Source organism: Sorex araneus, chromosome 2 (genome assembly GCF_027595985.1).
Source record: "Sorex araneus isolate mSorAra2 chromosome 2, mSorAra2.pri, whole genome shotgun sequence".
Taxonomy (NCBI): Eukaryota; Metazoa; Chordata; class Mammalia; order Eulipotyphla; family Soricidae; genus Sorex; species Sorex araneus.
Window position 1 is genome coordinate 237507403 of NC_073303.1, and position 18267 is coordinate 237525669.

The 18267-nt window shown below is 45.1% G+C and overlaps 1 pseudogene; it reads left to right on the forward strand.

Annotated features, from left to right (window-relative positions):
• The first annotated feature begins 10455 nt into the window (after positions 1-10455).
• Positions 10456-11405, forward strand: LOC101552965 (olfactory receptor 7A5-like; annotated as a pseudogene).
• Positions 11406-18267: the final 6862 nt, after the last annotated feature.

An 18267-nucleotide genomic window follows, 5' to 3' on the forward strand; every position in this document is an offset into this window, starting at 1 on the left:
TTCTTGGTAATACCATTGGGATTGTTGGAGGTCATTTGGGGTTCCGTTTGAATGTTAGGGTTTGTGATTTTCTAGCCCTGTGTATAACCTGAAAACACAAAACCAAAATGGACAAAGAAAAAAAGTGCCTCAACACGACAAAGAACATAGATGACAGTTCCATCCCAAGCATCATACTCGATGGTGGAAATATGAAGGCTTCTCTCTAATGTCAGGAATAAAATAATTGTCACAACCACACTTCATAGAGTTCCTAAACAGATTGTTCCTAACCAGTGCAGTACCACTAATTTGGAATTCTCTGTGATGATGAGATCAGAGTACAAGGAATTAAACATGGGGTTTAAAAAATATTTTATTGAATCGCTGAGATAGACACTTACAAAGCTTTTAATGTTTGATTTCAGTCATACTGTGTTCTAACACCCAGCCCTTCACCAGTATACATTTTCCACTACCAGTGTCCCCAGTTTCCCTCACTTACCCGCCATCCACCCCCAGCCTGCCTCCATAACAGACACTTTTCTCCCTCCCTTCCTCTATCTCTCTCCCTCTATCCCCTTTTATATATTGTGGTGGAATCAAATGTGTTTAAGACATCAGAGCAGGAACTGAGTGATAGCACAGTGGGTAGGGCGTTTGCCTTGCATGCGACCAACCTGGTTTTGATTCCCAGCATCCCATATGGTCCCCCAAGCACTGCCAGGAGTAATTCCTGAGTGCATGAGCCAGGAGTAACCCCTGTGCATCACCCGGTTGACCCCCCCACCCAACAAAATGACATCAGAGCAAATAGGCACTAGTGGAAGGATGGGTATTTGAACATTGTTTGATTGAAATGTAATCATGATTGTAAGTACTTTTGTACTTACAAATTTTAAGTCTGTAACTGTATCTCATGATGATTCATTAAAATAAAAAAATTTTAAAAAGACATCATAACATTAAACTTGAATCCTATGAATAACGTGATTCAATGTGATAATATTGGCATCATAGAAAAAAAATTAAGAGTGAAGAATCCGGGCCGGCGGGTACTGCAAAGCCAGAGAATGCTCCGGACCCCAGACCAAGCCAACAACACCAGGGTGCCAGAAGGAGAAGGTGCAGCCACACTGCCTTCTCCAGATGGAGTCCTGCTGACACTGAGCTTCTCCAAACATGGCTCTGGTATGTGGGACCGGGACAATTTCTCCAAACCGTGTTGGGGCACTGGAACTGGGAGACTCCATCCCAGCCCCCAGCCTGCCAATGCCACCAGAAGTCATAGCCTCAACCTGCTTCTGGCGCCATCTTGCCGCATCTAGCAGTGAAGAATCCGAGCCAGCAGGCACCGCAAGCAGTAGTACGCTCCAGACCCCAGACCAGGCCAACAACACTGGATGCCAGACGAAAAAGGTGCAGACATCCTGCCTTCTCCAGATGGAGTCCTGGCGACACTGAGTTTCTACTAACATGGCTCTGGTATGTGGGACTGGGACTATTTCTCCAAACCGTGCAGCCACTTACATGGCCATGCGACCTTTCCTGATATGCAAAAAGCTGCTCAGGAACGGCTCCGCCACCCGAGTCACCTTTATCCCAGAGGCACAGAAAACAATCTCGGAACGCAGTGGCTGCTGGCAGATATACTCCTGACTGTGAACTAAGCTACAGCCCCATGCAGTCCCGGGAAGGAAAGGGTTTTTGTCCTTGAGCCTTTTCCACATTGCAGCAGCATGGCAACCGCCACCTTTCAGAGCCAATTGGACAGAGAGGTAGGAGCTTGCAGTGATGGGACGCATGGGCAATCTCGCCCTGGGGGGGTGCAGAACCAGCCATGCTCCCCACCAAATGAGACCCTAAGAGGCCACCCACGAACAGCTCCTCTGCCCCTGAACAGCCATAATCCCAGAGGCACACAAACCAATCTCAGAATGCTGAGGCTGCTGGCAGAAATACTTCTGGACTTAATTACTAAAATACCAGAATCCCAAAACTGGGCGGCCGCTTTCGCCACCGTGCAACATCATATTCTTTTTGTTATCAGCAATAGAAAACATGATCTAGTGATGCATTTTCAACATGTCTGATTGTTAGGGGGAAAACCCCAAACAATAATATGGATTTTCTGCAATCAAAGTAAAGAAAGAATAAAGTGAAAATCAACTGTTACTCAGGCAGGAGGGGAGTGCAAAGGGTGTATACTGGGTTCTCTTGTTGGAACATATTCATTGGTGTAGGGATCACTGTTTGTTCATTGTATGACTGAGACTTGATCATGAAAGCCCTTTAACTGTTCTCACGGTGATTCAATTAAAAAAAAAGAAAATAAATAAAATTTAAAAAATTTATATTTGGGGCTGGAGTGATAGCACAGTGGGTAGAGAGTTTGCCTTGCACGCCGCCGACCCAGGTTTGATTCCCAAAATCCCATATGATCCCCTGAGCACCACCAGGGGTGATTCCTGAGTACAGAACCAGGAGTAACCCCCGTGATTTGCCAGGTGTGACCCCAAAAAAGCATAATAATAATAATAATAATAATAATAATAATAATAATAATAAATAAATGTCTGGTAATAATATGTCATTCAAGAAGAAATCCTTTTATGGACTGGAGTGATAGTATGATGGGAAATGTGCTTACCTTGCACTCGGCTGACCCAGGTTCAATCCCCGGCACCTCAAAGGGTCACCTGAATCCATCAGAAATTATCCCTGAGTGGAGAGTCAAGAATAAGTCCTGATAACCTCTGCGTGTGACACCCACTGTATCACTGTATCACCGTCATCCAGTTGTTTGTCGATTTACTCGAGTGAGCACCAGTAATGTCTCTATTCCTCTCAGTCCTGAGATTTTAGCAGCCTCTCCTTACTTGTCTTTCCCAATGATTGGAGGCTCTTTCAGGGTCACGGGAATGAGACCTATCATTACTGTTTTTGGCATATCGAATACGCCACATGTAGCTTGCCATGCTCTGCCCATGTGGGTGGGATACTCTCAGTAGCTTGCCGGGCTCTCCGAGAGATATGTATATAACTGTCATACCATTGATCATTGATTTGCTCAAGTGGGCCCAGTAATGTCTCCATTCATCCTAGCCCTGAAATTTTATCAGCCTCTCTTTACTCATCCTTCGCAACGGTGCACATTAGAGGCTCTTCAGGGTCAGGGGAATGAGACCCATCATTGTTATGTGTTTGGCATATGAATACTACACGGGGAGCTTGTGAAGCTATCCCGTGTGGGCAATAAACTCTCGGTAGCTTTCCAGATTCTTGAAGAGGAAGAATTAGGCTATCAGATGTCCAGGAGCTTGGTTTTATAGTCTCTGGATGTTGGCTGTTGATGGGATTACACGGTGCCGGGGGCAGTTTCTAGGTGTGATACCTAGCTACTGGAAAATGGGGAATCTGGCTGGAAGAGGCCCAGTCCCGATCCAAGCAGCCTTGGAGATCTCGGCCCTGGGTTCTGTTTACCTAGGTTCCTCCACCGTTTCCTTCATGCATGAAGCTCGTCTGAACCTATGACACCCAAAACAAAAAAATAAATTTAAATAAAATTATGATTCAATCACCAATCTTTTATTTCTGCTCATTTTAAAATTCAGGGCTAGAGCAATAGCACAGCGGATAGGACACTTGCCTTGCACCTGCTGACCCAGATTCGATTCTTCCATCACTCTCGGAGAGCCTGGCTAGGTACTGAGCGTATCTCGCCCACATGGCAGAGTCAGGCAAGCTACCCGTGGCGTATACATAACTATCACAGGGGAGACCATACTGATGCCTGGTTGAGCAAATCGATGAACAGTGGTGTTGGGGACTGCTCAGGACCCTGAACAAAAGAGGACCCCGAAACCTTTACCCTGGACAAACCGGAAAATTCCATTACCAGCTTTGCTTGACCTGAGGCAAAGGTGCCCTTGTGACAAAGGAAATAGCCAAACTCAAGAGATAAAAGTAGCCCAGGGCAGTTAACTAAGAGACGCCATAAAGCCCTAAAGTAGAATACCTTCCTCTACACTAAATATCTTGTGCATTCCTCCTGCCAGATGCTCCTGCCAGATAAACCCTTGCCTTCCCCTCCCCACTATTTCTCAATCTACTCTTGAAGAATGTTGTAAGCCCACCTAATACACCCCGAACCTTTCCTTATTTGGTCTGAGAAGACACTTCCCTGATGATTGACAACTTATGTACCAACCCCCTGCTAAGAAAAGTATAAAACCAGCGTGGCAGTTAATAAAGTTGCCCTTGATCGGCATGTGTCGTCTTGGGCCCCCTGTTTACTAACCTCACTAGTCTTTTTTTTTTATTATTTTTTTTAATTTTTTTTTATTTTTTTTTCTTTTTTTTTTTTTAAATTTATTTATTTTTAATTAGAGATTCACCGTGAGGGTACAGTTACAGATTTATACATTTTTGTGCTCATACTTCCCTCATACAAAGTTTGGGAACCCATCCCTTCACCAGTGCCCATTCTCCACCACCCGTCAACCCAGTGTCCCTCCCACCCTCCCCAATCCCATCTCCCCCCCACCCCACCCTGCCACTGTGGCAAGGCATTCCCTTCTGTTTTCTCTCTCTAATTAGCTGTTGTGGTTTGCAATAAAGGTGTTGAGTGGCCGCTGTGCTCAGTCTCTAGCCCTCATTCAGCCCGCAACTCCCTTCCCCCACATGGCCTTCGACTACAATGTAGTTGGTGATCGCTTCTCTGAGTTGACCTTTCCCCGGAACGTGAGGCCAGCCTCGAAGCCATGGAGTCAACCTCCTGGTACTTATTTCTACAGTTCTTGGGTGTTAGTCTCCCACTCTGTTATTCTATATACCATAGATGAGTGCAATCTTTCTATGTCTGTCTCTCTCTTTCTGACTCATTTCATTTAGCATGAAACTTTTCATGCCCATCCACTTGACTACAAAATTCTTGACCTCCTTTTTTCTAACAGCTGCATAGTATTCCATTGTATAGATGTACCAAAGTTTCCTCAACCAGTCATCCGTTCTGGGGCATTCGGGTTTTTTCCAGATTCTGGCTATTGTAAACAGTGCTGCGATGAACATACATGTGCAGATGTTGTTTCGATTGTACTTTTTTGCCTCTCTGGGATATATTCCCAGCAGTGGTATTGCTGGGTCAAATGGGAATTCAATATCTAATTTTTTGAGTGTCGTCCAAATTGTTTTCCAGAAGGGCTGAACCAGTCGGCATTCCCACCAGCAGTGAAGAAGGGTCCCTTTCTCCCCACATCCTCTCCAACAGCGGTTGCTTTTGTTCTTTTGGATGTGTGCTAGTCTCTGTGGTGTGAAAACCTCACTAGTCTTATTTCAGATCGGGACCCTCACAGAATCCACCCAATTAGGAGCGCTTTCCACTGTTGTCTCTCTGCGGGCCGGAGAGATCTCTGGGGGAACGCGCACAATGGAATGACAGTGATACAGTGATACAGTGATTTAAATTCAGAAATGTTTATCCTCTGTCATTATATGCATTTGTGCATAGTTCCTTCTGATATCTCAATAATCTCTTATGCCATACTTAATCTTTGAAAGAGGGAACTATGTAGATAGAATTAAATATAATTTTCCTAAGTAATGCCAATCATTAATTATATTCAAAATTTCATATGACTAACAATAATATTGGACTGGAGCGATAGCACAGTGGGTAGTGCATTTGCCTGGCATGCGGCCGACCTGGGTTTGATTCCTCCATCCCTGTCGGAGAGCCCGGCAAGCTACCGAGAGTATCTGGCCCGCCTGGCAGTGACTGGCAAGCTACCCCTGGCGTATTCAATGTGCCAAAAACAGTAATAAGTCTCACAATGTATACGTTACGGTGCCCGCTCAAGCAAATCAATGAACAACAGGACGATAGTGCTACAGTGCTATATAATCTCTCTTAAAATAGACACTTCCTGCTTCCTACAGACCACATCTAACGGAGGAAGGCTGGCATTGGTTAGGGAGCAGACACTGGATTTCATTGTTACTCCAAGGGGCAACACTGCAAAATCAAGTCCACTTTCTTTGAACTTCTTGAATCCCAAGGAATCACAGTCTTCAGAGATTTGAATAACAATAGAATCATTTCTTTAATGAGACACAGTGAGAATTAGGTCCCTGGAGCCCTAACTCAGATGAGGACTGTTTTATATGATACAGTTTCCCCTTTTTGGCTCAACCCATAGCAGAAGAAAGACAGCTGCATCATTCAGAGGCTCATGAGGGTTTCTGCCCACCTGCTCAGCCTGGTGGCAGAGCCGCCATCCATAAAAACTGTCCATGGAAGAAACAAGACAAGAAGCAGTGAACGCAAACTCCTCAGTGATCAGAGAATTCTTGTAAGTGCAAGAGAAAAAAAAAAGAGATCTGGAGAGAGAGAGTCCCCTTGCTATATTGTAAAATTGCTTTTTGAGGATGGATGAAAGCTCCAAAGTATGCTTTCTTCTGATTCGGATAACTTTGACTTGGGAAATGCCTTTAGCATCAACTGTAGCCTACTTCTGCTTTTGCCTTTCAGCACAAATGCAGCCTCTTCCTTTTTTGATCTTTGTTTTGTTGTTCTTTAGGGAATAGGTCCCCACACCTGATTGTGTTCAGAGCTTTCTCCTGGCCCTGATTGTTCTCAGGGATAACTCCTGGTGGGCTTAGGGGACCATGTGTAATGCTAGGGATCAAACCCAGGTCAGCTGCAAACAAGGCAAGCGCCCTACCCACTGCACTATGACTCTTCTCCTGTGCAGCTGTCTTTTGGGTTCTATTTCCCTCCTTTCTAACGTCCACATCTACTTCTGTGACTCTTTCCTGGCACAGCATTTTTCCTCTCTCCTGTACTTAACCGATTCTGTCAATATTTATTCTTTCATACGGCCAAAAATAGTTCTCATAAAATCATTCTTCTTTTTTTTTCTTCCTTTTTTTGGGGGGAGGCACCGCTGATAATACCCAGGTGTTACTCCTGCCTCTGTCCTCAGAAATCTCTCCTGGTGGGGCTCAGCGGACAATACCGGGTGTCGGGGATTGAACCTGGGTTGGTCATGTGCAAGGCAGCCTCCCTTCCTGCTTTACTGTCTCTCCGACCTCTCATGAAATCTGCATTCTGGTTAAAAGAGGGGCTGAGACATGACGCTGTCCCTCTTCAAAGAGTGAATCACTACAACATGGAGAATGCAGCTCCCCAAGGCAGGCAACTCCTTATAGACACAACATGGTCAAAATTGTCGTGTTTCATGGTCAGAGAGACAGACCCAGAGTTAATAAGCACCATGCTCGTGGCTGACCCTGGTTCCATTCTTGGCAACAGCATTTGGTCCCTTAAGGACAGCCAGGATTGATCCCTGAGCTCCAACCAAGGAGTAAGTCCTGAGCACCACCCAGTATGGACTAAGAAATACACATATACATATGTTTTCCAGTTATACTGGGGTGGAGAACTCTACAATAGTGTTTTTCGGGGCTGGAGCGATGGTACAGCGGGTAGGACTTTTGCCTTGCACGCGGCCGACCCGGGTTCGATTCCCAGCATCCCATGTGGTCCCCTGAGCACCGCCAGGGATAATTCCTGAGTGCATAGCCAGGAGTAACCCCTGTGCATCGCCGGGTGTGACCCAAAAAGAGCAAAAAAAAAAAATAGTGTTTTTCAGTCATCAGCTTGTGTTTTTCAGACCAATGTTGGCTTCTAAGCGTAAAAGTGTTTTAATCTATTCATCTACAGGAGAGACACACAGAACAGGCAAGATAAGAAAAGATCTGGGGCTGGAGCAATAGCACAGCGGGTAGGGCATTTGCCTTGCACACGTCCGACCCGGGTTGATTCCCAGAATCCCATATGGTCCTCCGAGCACCACCAGGAGTAATTCCTGAGTGCAGAGCCAGGAATAACCCCTGAGCATCGCAGGGTATGACCCAAAAAAGAAAAAAAAGAAAGAAAGAAAAGATCTGGAACAAGAGCTGAAGACATAGCACAGCAGGTTGGGCCATAGTTTTGGATCTGGCTGGACTGGGTTCATTTTCCTGAATCCCATATGATCCCCCCGAGCACCGCCAGGAGTAATTGCTTAGTGCAGAGTCAGGAGTAATCCCTGAGCACCATCGGATATGCCTTAAAAACAAACAAAAAAGGGGCTGGAGAGATAGCACAGCGGGTGGGGCGTTTGCCTTGCACGCAGCCGACCCGGGTTCAGGTCCCAGCATCCCATATGGTCCCCTGAGAATGGCCAGGGGTAATTCCTGAGTGCAGAGCCAGGACTGACCCCTGTGCATCGCCAGGTGTGACCCAAAAACCAAAAAAAAAAAAAACAAACAAACAAAAAAGATAAAAAACACTCTGCAGGACTCAAATCACCAAGTATCCTAGATTTTGCAGCTCTGCTATTTTCATGGTTCTAGAAATTTCATGTACACCAGTCCAGGGTTATTTGATTGCTGTTGTTGTTGCGGTTTTATTTTTTGCTTTTTGGATCACATCCAGCAATTTTCAGAGATTACTCCAGGTTCTACACTCATAAATTACTCCTGATGGTGCTCAGGATACCATATGGGATGCTAGGAATCAAACCCAGGTTGGCTGTGTACAAGGCAAAAGCCTTACCTGCTTTGCTATCGCTCTAGTTCCACTTGAGGAATCTTATGGGATTCCAGAATTTGGACCCGGGTTGGCCACATGAAGGCAAACACCCTACCCACTGTACTATCTCTCCTTTTTTTTGGTACTATCACTTTGGCCCCCAACATAAAGCTTTTTGCTCCTCTCTCCCTTCATATGTCACTCCACAGTCACTCTCTCTGATTCTGCCTCCAGTCCAGGGTTTGAGAAAAAACAATATAGGAGGAGTTTTGTATTGTAGGAAAAAGACATCTATAAGGCTAGTGAGGTGCCTGTGCTTGCAGGGAATCTCCTGACATTACAGATGATGAGAATCATGGGGATGGGGCAGGTCATCAAGGAATAACGAGGAAATCTAAGAGAAAAAATGCACCAGAGGAAAAAATGCAGAAATTTATACTGTGAAGTCTAAAATATCTGCATTCATTTACAGCAGGTTTTCTCAACATTTTCCTGGTGTTTTCATTTGGGGGTTTTGTTGTTATCATGGTTGTTGTTTAGTTTTTGAGCTCTATCCAACTGGGCTTCTTCCTGGCTCTGGGCTTAGGGATCAGTCCTGGCAGTGCTGAGGGTGAGGATGGATTCTAGAAAACCTAGATTGGTTGCATACAAGGATTCAAGGCAAGTGCCTTATCCACTGTATTATTTCTCCAGCTCCTTCAAATTTCTTCTGAGTGGATTCCTTCCCTGTGCTCCCCCATCTTATTTGCTGACCCCCTAGCTATGTGCCTTCAACCACCATTGATATATAATTTTTACTTTTGACCCTCTTTGAAATATCCTGGGCACCCACAGAAGTTCATATTGCCCCAGTTGAGAAGTGCTGATTTGTAGGCTAAGTATGAACCATTTAATTTATGTAATCAGGAGTAGTAATGTTGGGTAATATAAATCTATTTTTGGGGGGCTGGAGCGATAGCACAGCGGGTAGGGCGTTTGCCTTGCACGCGGCCGACCTGGGTTCGATTCCCAGCATTCCATACGATCTCCTGAGCACCGCCAGGGTTGATTCCTGAGTGCATGAGCCAAGAGTGACCCTGTGCATCGCCAGGTGTGACCCAAAAAGCAAAAATAAATAAATAAATAAATCTATTTTTTGTTTGCTTGTTTTTTTGGGGGGGAGTGTTTGTTTCGAGGGGTGGAGTGATAGCACGGCAGGTAGGGTGTTCGCCTTGCACGCGGCTGACCTGGGTTCGATTCCTCCGCCCCTCTCGGAGAGCCTGGCAAGCTACCGAGAGTACCTCGCCCGCACGGTAGAGCCTGTCAAGCTACCCGTGGCGTATCCGATATGCCAAAAACAGTAATAAGTTTCACATGGAGACGTTACTGGTGTCTGCTCGAGCAAATCAATGTGCAACGGGATGACAGTGATACAGTGATATACAAAGTTATTTTACTTTGGGCTGGAGTGATAGCACAGCGATAGGACATTTGCCTTGCACTCAGCCGACCCGGGTTCAATTCTTCCGCCCCTCTCGGAGAGCCCAGCAAGGTACCAAGAGCATCTGACCCCCATGGCAGAGCCTGACAAGCTAACCATGGTGTATTCGATATTGCAAAAACAGTAATGAGTCTCAAAATGGAGATGTTACTGGTGCCCACTCGAGCAAATCAATGAGCAGCGGGATGACAGTGACAGTGACATTTTTTGGGGGGGATTCCATACCCAGCAGTGCTCAGGGGTTCCTCCTGGCTCTGCACTTAGGAATCACTCTTGGTAGTGCTCAGAAGACCCTATGGGATGCTGGGGATAGAACCTGGGTTGGCCACATGCAAGACAAATATCCCCTCCCCAACTGTACTGTTGCTCTATTTCTTTGCATCTCTCCTCTTGCCACTTTCCAGACCATGACACCTGAGATATGGAGCTAGAAAATAACACCCAGTTCTCAGAATTCATCCTCCTGGGACTTTCAGATGAACCAGAGGTGCAACCCATTCTGTTCGGAATTTTCCTCTCCATGTACTTGGTCACAGTCTTGGAGAACCTCTCATTATACTGGCCACCATCTCCGACCCCCATCTCCACACACCCATGTATTTCTTCCTCTCCAATCTGTCCTTTTCGGACATTTGCTTCACCTCCACCACCATCCCCAGGATGCTGGCCAACATCCACCTGCAGAGCCAAGCCATCAGCTATGCCTCCTGCCTCACCCAGATGTACTTCTTCATCCTTTTTGCAGAACTGGACGTCTTCCTCCTGTCCGTGATGGCCTATGACCGCTTTGTAGCCATCTGCCACCCACTGCATTACACAGCCATCATGCATCCCCTCCTCTGTGGCCTCCTCTTGCTCCTCTCCTGGATCCTGAGTGTCCTGGACTCCATGACCCGGGGTCTCCTGGTGCTGCGATTGTCCCTCTGTGCCCGTGTGATGATCCCGCACTTCTTCTGTGAAATCAACCAAGTCCTTCAACTGGCCTGTTCTGACAACCTCCTCAATATGATTGAGATGTACTTCGCCACGGTGCTCATCGGCATTGTCCCCCTCTCGGGCATTGCTTTTTCCTACTCTCAGATTGTCTCTTCCATCTTGTGGATGACATCCGCCCGGGGGAGGTACAAAGCATTTTCTACCTGCGGGTCCCACCTCTCCGTGGTCTCCCTGTTTTATGGGACGAGTCTGGTGGTGTACCTCAGCTCTGCTGTCACCCAAAACAACAGGGCCAGTGCCATTGCTTCGGTGATGTACACAGTGGTCACCCCCATGCTGAACCCCTTCATCTACAGCCTCAGGAACAAAGACATCAAGGCAGCCCTGAGAAGTCTTGTGAGCAAAGCATTTTTCAAGCTATTTGCCTTGGGGTGAGTGAGGGGCATAAGGATGGTCGAGCAAGACATTGGCAGGAAGGAACCCTCACTTTGGATGACACCTAATTGCGTTTTCTCCCCCCTGCCGCTCTTTCCCTGCTCTCTTGATGATGATGATGATAGGGATGCAGCAATGACTCAGGGTTGGACAATTTAGTGGGGGCTGGCACAGTGTGGTATTAACGGGGGGGGGGGTTTCACTCTCGGTTGTTAGATGGCACACATATGGGGCTGGACGGCAGGGTCCTGGCCTTACACGAGGCTGACCCAGGTTCAATCCCAAACATGGGGTATGTGGTTACTTCCCAATTGCACGGCCAGCAATGATCCCTGAACATAAAACCAGGAGTCAGCCCTTAGCATCACCAGGTGCGGTCCCCAAACAAAAACAAAAGAAAAAAATATAGGGGGCATATGTGATTTTGGCTGTGGCTTAGGGATCACAAATGGTAGTGCCACTGAAAGGGGGTACACATGCTGAGTGATAGCACAGAAGGTAGGGCGTTTGCCTTACACGCGACCGACCCAGGTTTGATTCATATGTTCCTTTATAAAGGGCCCCCAGACATATTTGCCAACTACCCTTTTACATAAAATTAAATAAATAAATCACTCAACATCATCCTGAAAACTGCTTTCTTGTTATTTTTTTTTGCAGGGGGGGGTCACACCTGGATGCTCAGGGATTCCTCCTGGATCCTCACTCAGGGATCACTTATGGCAGGGCTAAAGGACCATATGGGATGCCAGGGTTGAACCTGGGTTGTTTTGCATAAGAGGCAAGTGTTTTCCCCACTATGCTATTGCTTCAGCCCTGAAATCTATCTACTTTTAGTATAAAGAAGCATCTCCCCTGCCCTCACTTGCTCCCAAGCCTACTACTGCCTCTTGGTTAGTTTTAGTGTCCCCTGATGGGGGATAAGTGAGCGATGTGTTTGATTCCCAGCATCCCATATGGTCCCCCGAACACCGCCAGGAGTAATTCCTGAGTGCATGAGCCAGAAGTATCCCCTGTGCATCGCCTGGTTGACCCCTCCACCAAAAAAAAAAAAAAAAATCAGAGCAAATGGGCACTGGTGGAGGGATGGGTACTTGAACATTGTTTGATTGAAATGTAATCACGATTATATTTGTAAATACAAAAGTACTTACAATTTGTATGTCTATAACTGTATCTCATGATGATTCATTAAAATAAGAAAATTTAAAGACATCATAACATTAAGCTTGAATCCTATGAATAAAGTGATTCAATGGGATAATATTGGCATCACACAAAAGAAAAAATTAAGAGTGAAGAATCCAGGCTGGCCGGTACCGCAAACTGGAGAATGCTCCGGATCCCAGACTGGGCCAAAAACACTGGGGTGCCAGATGGAGACGGTGCAGCCACCCCGCCATCTCTAGATGGAGTCCTGGCAACACTGAGCTTCTACTAACATGGCTCCGGTATGTGGGACTGGGACAATTTCTCCAAACCGTGTGGGGGCACTGGAACTGGGAGGCTCCATCCCAGACTCCAGCCTGCCCCTACCGCCGGAAGTCACACCCTCGACCCGCCTCCGGCACCATCTAGCTGCACCTAGCAGTGAAGAATCCAGCCAGCCGACATCGAAAGCCGGAGAGCTCCAGACCCCAGAACAGGCTAAGAACGCCGGGGTGCCAGATGATGAAGGTGCAGCCATCCAGCCTTTTCCAGATGGAGTGCCAGTGACACTGAGCTTCTACTAAAATGGCTTCGGTATGTAGGACTGGAACTATTTCTCCAAACCGAGCAGCTGCTTATGTGGCTGTGCGAACTTTTCTGATATGCAAAAAGCCGCTCACAAATGGCTTCACCACTTCTGAGTCACCTTTATCCCAGAGGGAGAGAGAGAAAAAAAGGGAACGCCTTTCCACAGAGGCAGGGTGGGGTGGGGGGATGTTGTGGGGGTGGGTGGGAGAGATGCTGGACCATTGGTGGTGTAAAATGGGCACTGGTGGAGGGATGGGTACTTGATCATTGTATGACTGAAATGCAAGCACGAAAGTCTATAACTGTACCTCACAGTGATTCACTAATAAAAAAAAAAATTGGGAGGTAACCACATACCCCATCTACTTTCCAGCCACTCAGTGAGCCTATCATTAAACAGACCAGCTGTCACAAGGGCAAGTCCAAGCCAGGGGTCCAACCAGCCATCTCGCTAAGATGACAGTTTTCACCCAATTTCCACTTTCTCATCTTCCGCCTGAAATGTGGCCTGCTTTACGACCAACTGTGGTTTTGATTTTTATTAAGCTATGATTTGTTAGTCTCAGTGTTGGGAATTTTCATGTGCCAGTTCATTTTTTAAAAAAAATTTTTATTATATCACCATGTGGAAAGTTACAAAGTTTTCAGGTTTATGTCTCAGTTATACAATATTCAAACACCATCCCTTCACCAGTGCCCATATTCCACCACCAAAACCCCCAGTATACCCCCCGCCCCCGCCCCCCACCCTCAACTGTATAACTGATGAATTTCACTTCATTTTCTCTTTACCTTGATTACGTTCCATATTGCAAAACAAAACTCACTATTGTTGTTGGAGTTTCCCCCCAAGAAAGACAGCCCTACTGAGGAAGTATTTAAAAATTGGTTTTCCATTAAAAGATTGTACATTTTCAGTTTTTAGAGAAGGTCGCGTGGCCGCTAATGCGGCAGCGCGGTTCGGATGTGTTCCAGTCCTGCAACCCGGAACTGTTTTAGCTGCTGCTCAGTGTCGCCAGGGCTCCATCTGGAGAAAGTGTACCAGCTATAATTCCTCCGTCTGGATCCCCGGTGTTGTTGGCCCGGATTTGGGTCCGGAGCATTGCTCTGGCCGCGTTGTTCACCAGACTGCCTGGCCTCTTCTCTGTTGAAGGTGGCAAGATGGCGCCGTGGGTGGGTCGAGGGCGTGACTTCCGGCGGCCGGGGCCATTTGGAGTTTGGGCTGGTGCCGCCCCACTCCAGTGCCCCCCCCCCCCCCCCGCGGCTCGGATGTGTTCCAGTCCTGCAACCCGGAGCCGTTTTAGCAGCTGCTCAGTGTCACCAGGGCTCCATCTTGTGCCAGTTCATTTTTTAAAAAATTTTGTTTTGGGGTGGGAGTGGGGTATTACCCAGCAGTGCTCATGCAGTCGACCTGAGTTTGATCCCCAGCATCCCATATGGTCCCCAGAGAACCAACAGGAGTGATTCCTGAGTATAGAGCCAGGAGTTAACCCTGAGTATTACCAGGTGAGTGTGTGTCCCGCAAAAAAAAAATTTATGTATATATATATATATATATATGTGTGTGTGTGTGTGTGTGTGTGTGTGTAGAGAAAGAGAGAGAGAGAGAGAGAGAGAGTTTTCTAGTCATTCAAGCAACAATTATATTTTATTTGACTTAGCAGGTGCCAGATAATTCAGATCTATAGGAGGAAACAAAACAAGAGTTCATGGTTAAAGGCTGAAAACATGGCCAAGTTTGCCTGCATGACAACCTGGTCTCCTGGGAGACAGAAGAGCTGCAGGAATTTTTTCCTTGTCTGGCCAGGCCAGTGTCCCCTGGGACAATCCTACACCAGGAGTTGGCATGGAAAAGGAGAAATATGATAATGAGCAGGATGAGAAGCTGTAAATGCCTCCTCCTGTCTGTTCTCTGTGTGTGTGTGAGACCGTTGGATGGACAGGACCTGTGGGTCTTTTTTTTTAATGTGTGTTTTCTTTCCATTTTTTTAAACTTCTTTCTGTCTTCAAGTGTTCTACTGTCTGACATAAAATTCAGATATCCACCTGGATCCTCAATCCCAGAGATCCTAGCTAGGTGAGACAAAAAATGAGAGGGTTGGAGAGCATATGGGGTCAAGAATAGTCTTTGGGAGTTGGGGAGGTGTTGCAGAGGGAGTAGAGTGGTTGAGGCACTAGACTTGCACACAGCAGACCTGGGTTCAATCCCCGGCATCCCATAGAATCCCCCAAGCAGTGCCAGGAGTGATTCCTAAGTAACAGAGCCAGGCATAACCCCCAAGCATTGTTGGGTGTGCCCCTGCAAAAAAAATAGAATAGTCTTTTTAAATTTTATATTTTGGGTCATATGTTGACAATAGTATTAACACTTATGGGATTGGTATACACACCACACCTCACCAACACCGAAGTATGCAAGACCTTCCATCAGTGTATGTTACTTAACGTCCTCCTCATAATTTCCCCCCACCTATTCCCCAGTCCTTACTTGGCATTCTCCATTCTGTAAACCTGCACCAACGGTTTGCTTTCCTTTGATACTCTCCGTTTCCTTGTCTTATTACTCTATCAATCACAGAGTAAGAAGACCTAGTACTTGTCTTTCTCCCTCTGACTTATTTCACTTCTCACGAGACCTATCTGTTCCATCCAAGGGACAGTGAGTGAACTTTATGATTTCATCTTTTCTTCCAGAACACCATCTCCCTGAAACTCTGTTGTTGCTACTTGGATTGTCAATTGCAGTGCTGAAATGAAAAATGGAAAGAGGGTCAGGGAGATAATACAGAAGGTAAGATACTAGCTTTTCTTTGTTTGTTTGTTTGTTTTAATAGAAGCTCTGTGAGATACAGTTACAAAGCTGCTCATGATCAGTTTTCAGTCAAATAAAGTTCCAACACCCATCCCTTCACCCTCACCAGTGTACATTTCTCACCACCAATGTCCCCAGTTTCCTCCTGCCATGCCCCTCCCAGTCTGCCTTTATGGTAGGCACTTTTATTTTCTCTGTCTCTGTCTTTGTCTTTGTCTCTCTGTCTCTCTGTCTCTCTCTCCTTTAGGCATTATGGCTTGCAATACAGATACTGAGAGGTTATTATGTTTGTTCCTTTACCTACTTTTAGCACACAGTTCTTATCCAGAGTGATCATTTCCAACTATCATTGTCATAATGATTCCTTATCTATTTCAGCTATAAGGCACTACTTTGCCTCCTACCAACTCCAGTTAAAATCACTGACACCACAGATGGTCCTCCAAGCACAGCCAGGGGTCACATCTGAGCAAGAAGTAACCTGTGAGCACAGGTCCATGTGACTTATCTCCAAATGAAAAAAAAAGTCTACTAATAGTTTATTTACTTTTCAAGAGATTTCTATGTATGTTTGCCTCGTTGAAAAATCAAGGTATGGGGCTGGAGTGATAGCACAGAGGATAGCGCATTTGCCTTGCACCCGACGAACCCAGGTTCGATTCTCAGCATCCCATATGGTCCCCTGAAGAAAGAAAAGAAAAATCAAGGCATTGTTCTACCCCTTTGTCCACTATACTTTCTGGTCCAAAACATTTATCTCTGATGCTAAAAAGAAAAATGAGGGGCCAGAGAGATAGTACTGTGGGTAGGGTGCTTGCCTGGCACATGGCTAACCAAGATTTGATTCCCAGAATTCCATAGGTTCTCTGAGCCCCAGGAGCAATTACTGAGCACAGAGCCAGGAGTAACCCATGAGCATTGCCAAGTATGGCTCCAAAACAAAGAATATATATATATACATATATATACATATATATATATTAAAAGAAATGAGTATTGTGTGCTACACCATTGTTTTCATTGTTGACACATATATGTACAGTTGGAGTTAAGAATGAGAGTTTAGATATTTTTCTATTAAAAGTCAAACCTATTCAATGAGTTTTGTATAAACGGGGTTAAGGAAATAGCATATTAGTCTTGAAGAATAGGCACTGAACTCAGACTCGTAAAATTCTGTTATACAGTTTGCTTATGAACAGAGAAAAACAATCATATCGAGGAATTGCTTGTTTGCAGATATTATTTGGCAAACAATATTAAGAGACAACACACAGAACCTTTCTTTACTCTGATGATTCACATATAAAAACTTCTCCAGCTAAAAAATGAAGATATTACTTGGCAGACAACATTATGAGGCAAGATACAGTATTTTCCTTTAGTCTGATGATTCACATGTAAAACCTATTTTCTAGTTTCTATATCTATATCTATATCTATTTTCTATATCTGTCCCTCTTCTGACTCATTTCACTCAGCATGATACTCTCCAAGTCTATTATGAACAATTTTGTACTGCTCAATGTCACTATGATTCAATTAAAAATTTGGAAAAAAATTTTAACTAAATGAGAGAGTAAAAAGGGAAAAGAGAGAAAAATCAAAATAGAAAAAAGATAGAAGAGAGAAAATGGGGAAGAAAAGAATAAGAAAAAAGAGGGGAAAAGGGAAGGGGATAAAAAGAGAAGCGAAAAAGAAGAGAGAGAAAAAAGAAAATGGAGGAAAGTGAAAGAAAAAAGAGGGAAATAGAAAATTAAAATAAATAAATAAGAAAGATGATAAAAAATCATCAATTATTTCACAGTGTCGGTCTATCTTTAATGGTTAGAGAGTCTCTTGCATTCTTTATCACAAATTGTCTGAGAAAGACTGGGTCCAAGGTTGCTGGGAAATGTACACTGGTGGAGGGATGGGTGTTGGAATACTGTATGACTGTATCATGAACAGCTTTGTTCTTAAAAGTATACAAAAACAAAATTTTAAAAATTTTAAAAATTAAATAAAACAATAAAAATGTCATTAAAAAGGCTGAGTCCAAGGAACTCCCTGACTCCTTTTCCTTAGATTCTTCTTTTATTCTATTTAGTTCTTGAAGCTACCTTCCCTCACTTTGGTGGTTTTCTTGTAGGCATCTTTTCCATGTGAATCTCTAGGGGGATTTACCAGTGCTTATGTATTTTGATTGGACATGTATTAGCCTATTCAAGTGGGTTCTTCTTCACCCTGTTCATTCTGTTCTTAAATTATTGAGTTGCCATAATAATGTCTATCTAACATGGAATTATGATTTAGATAATTCTTCTGCTTCTG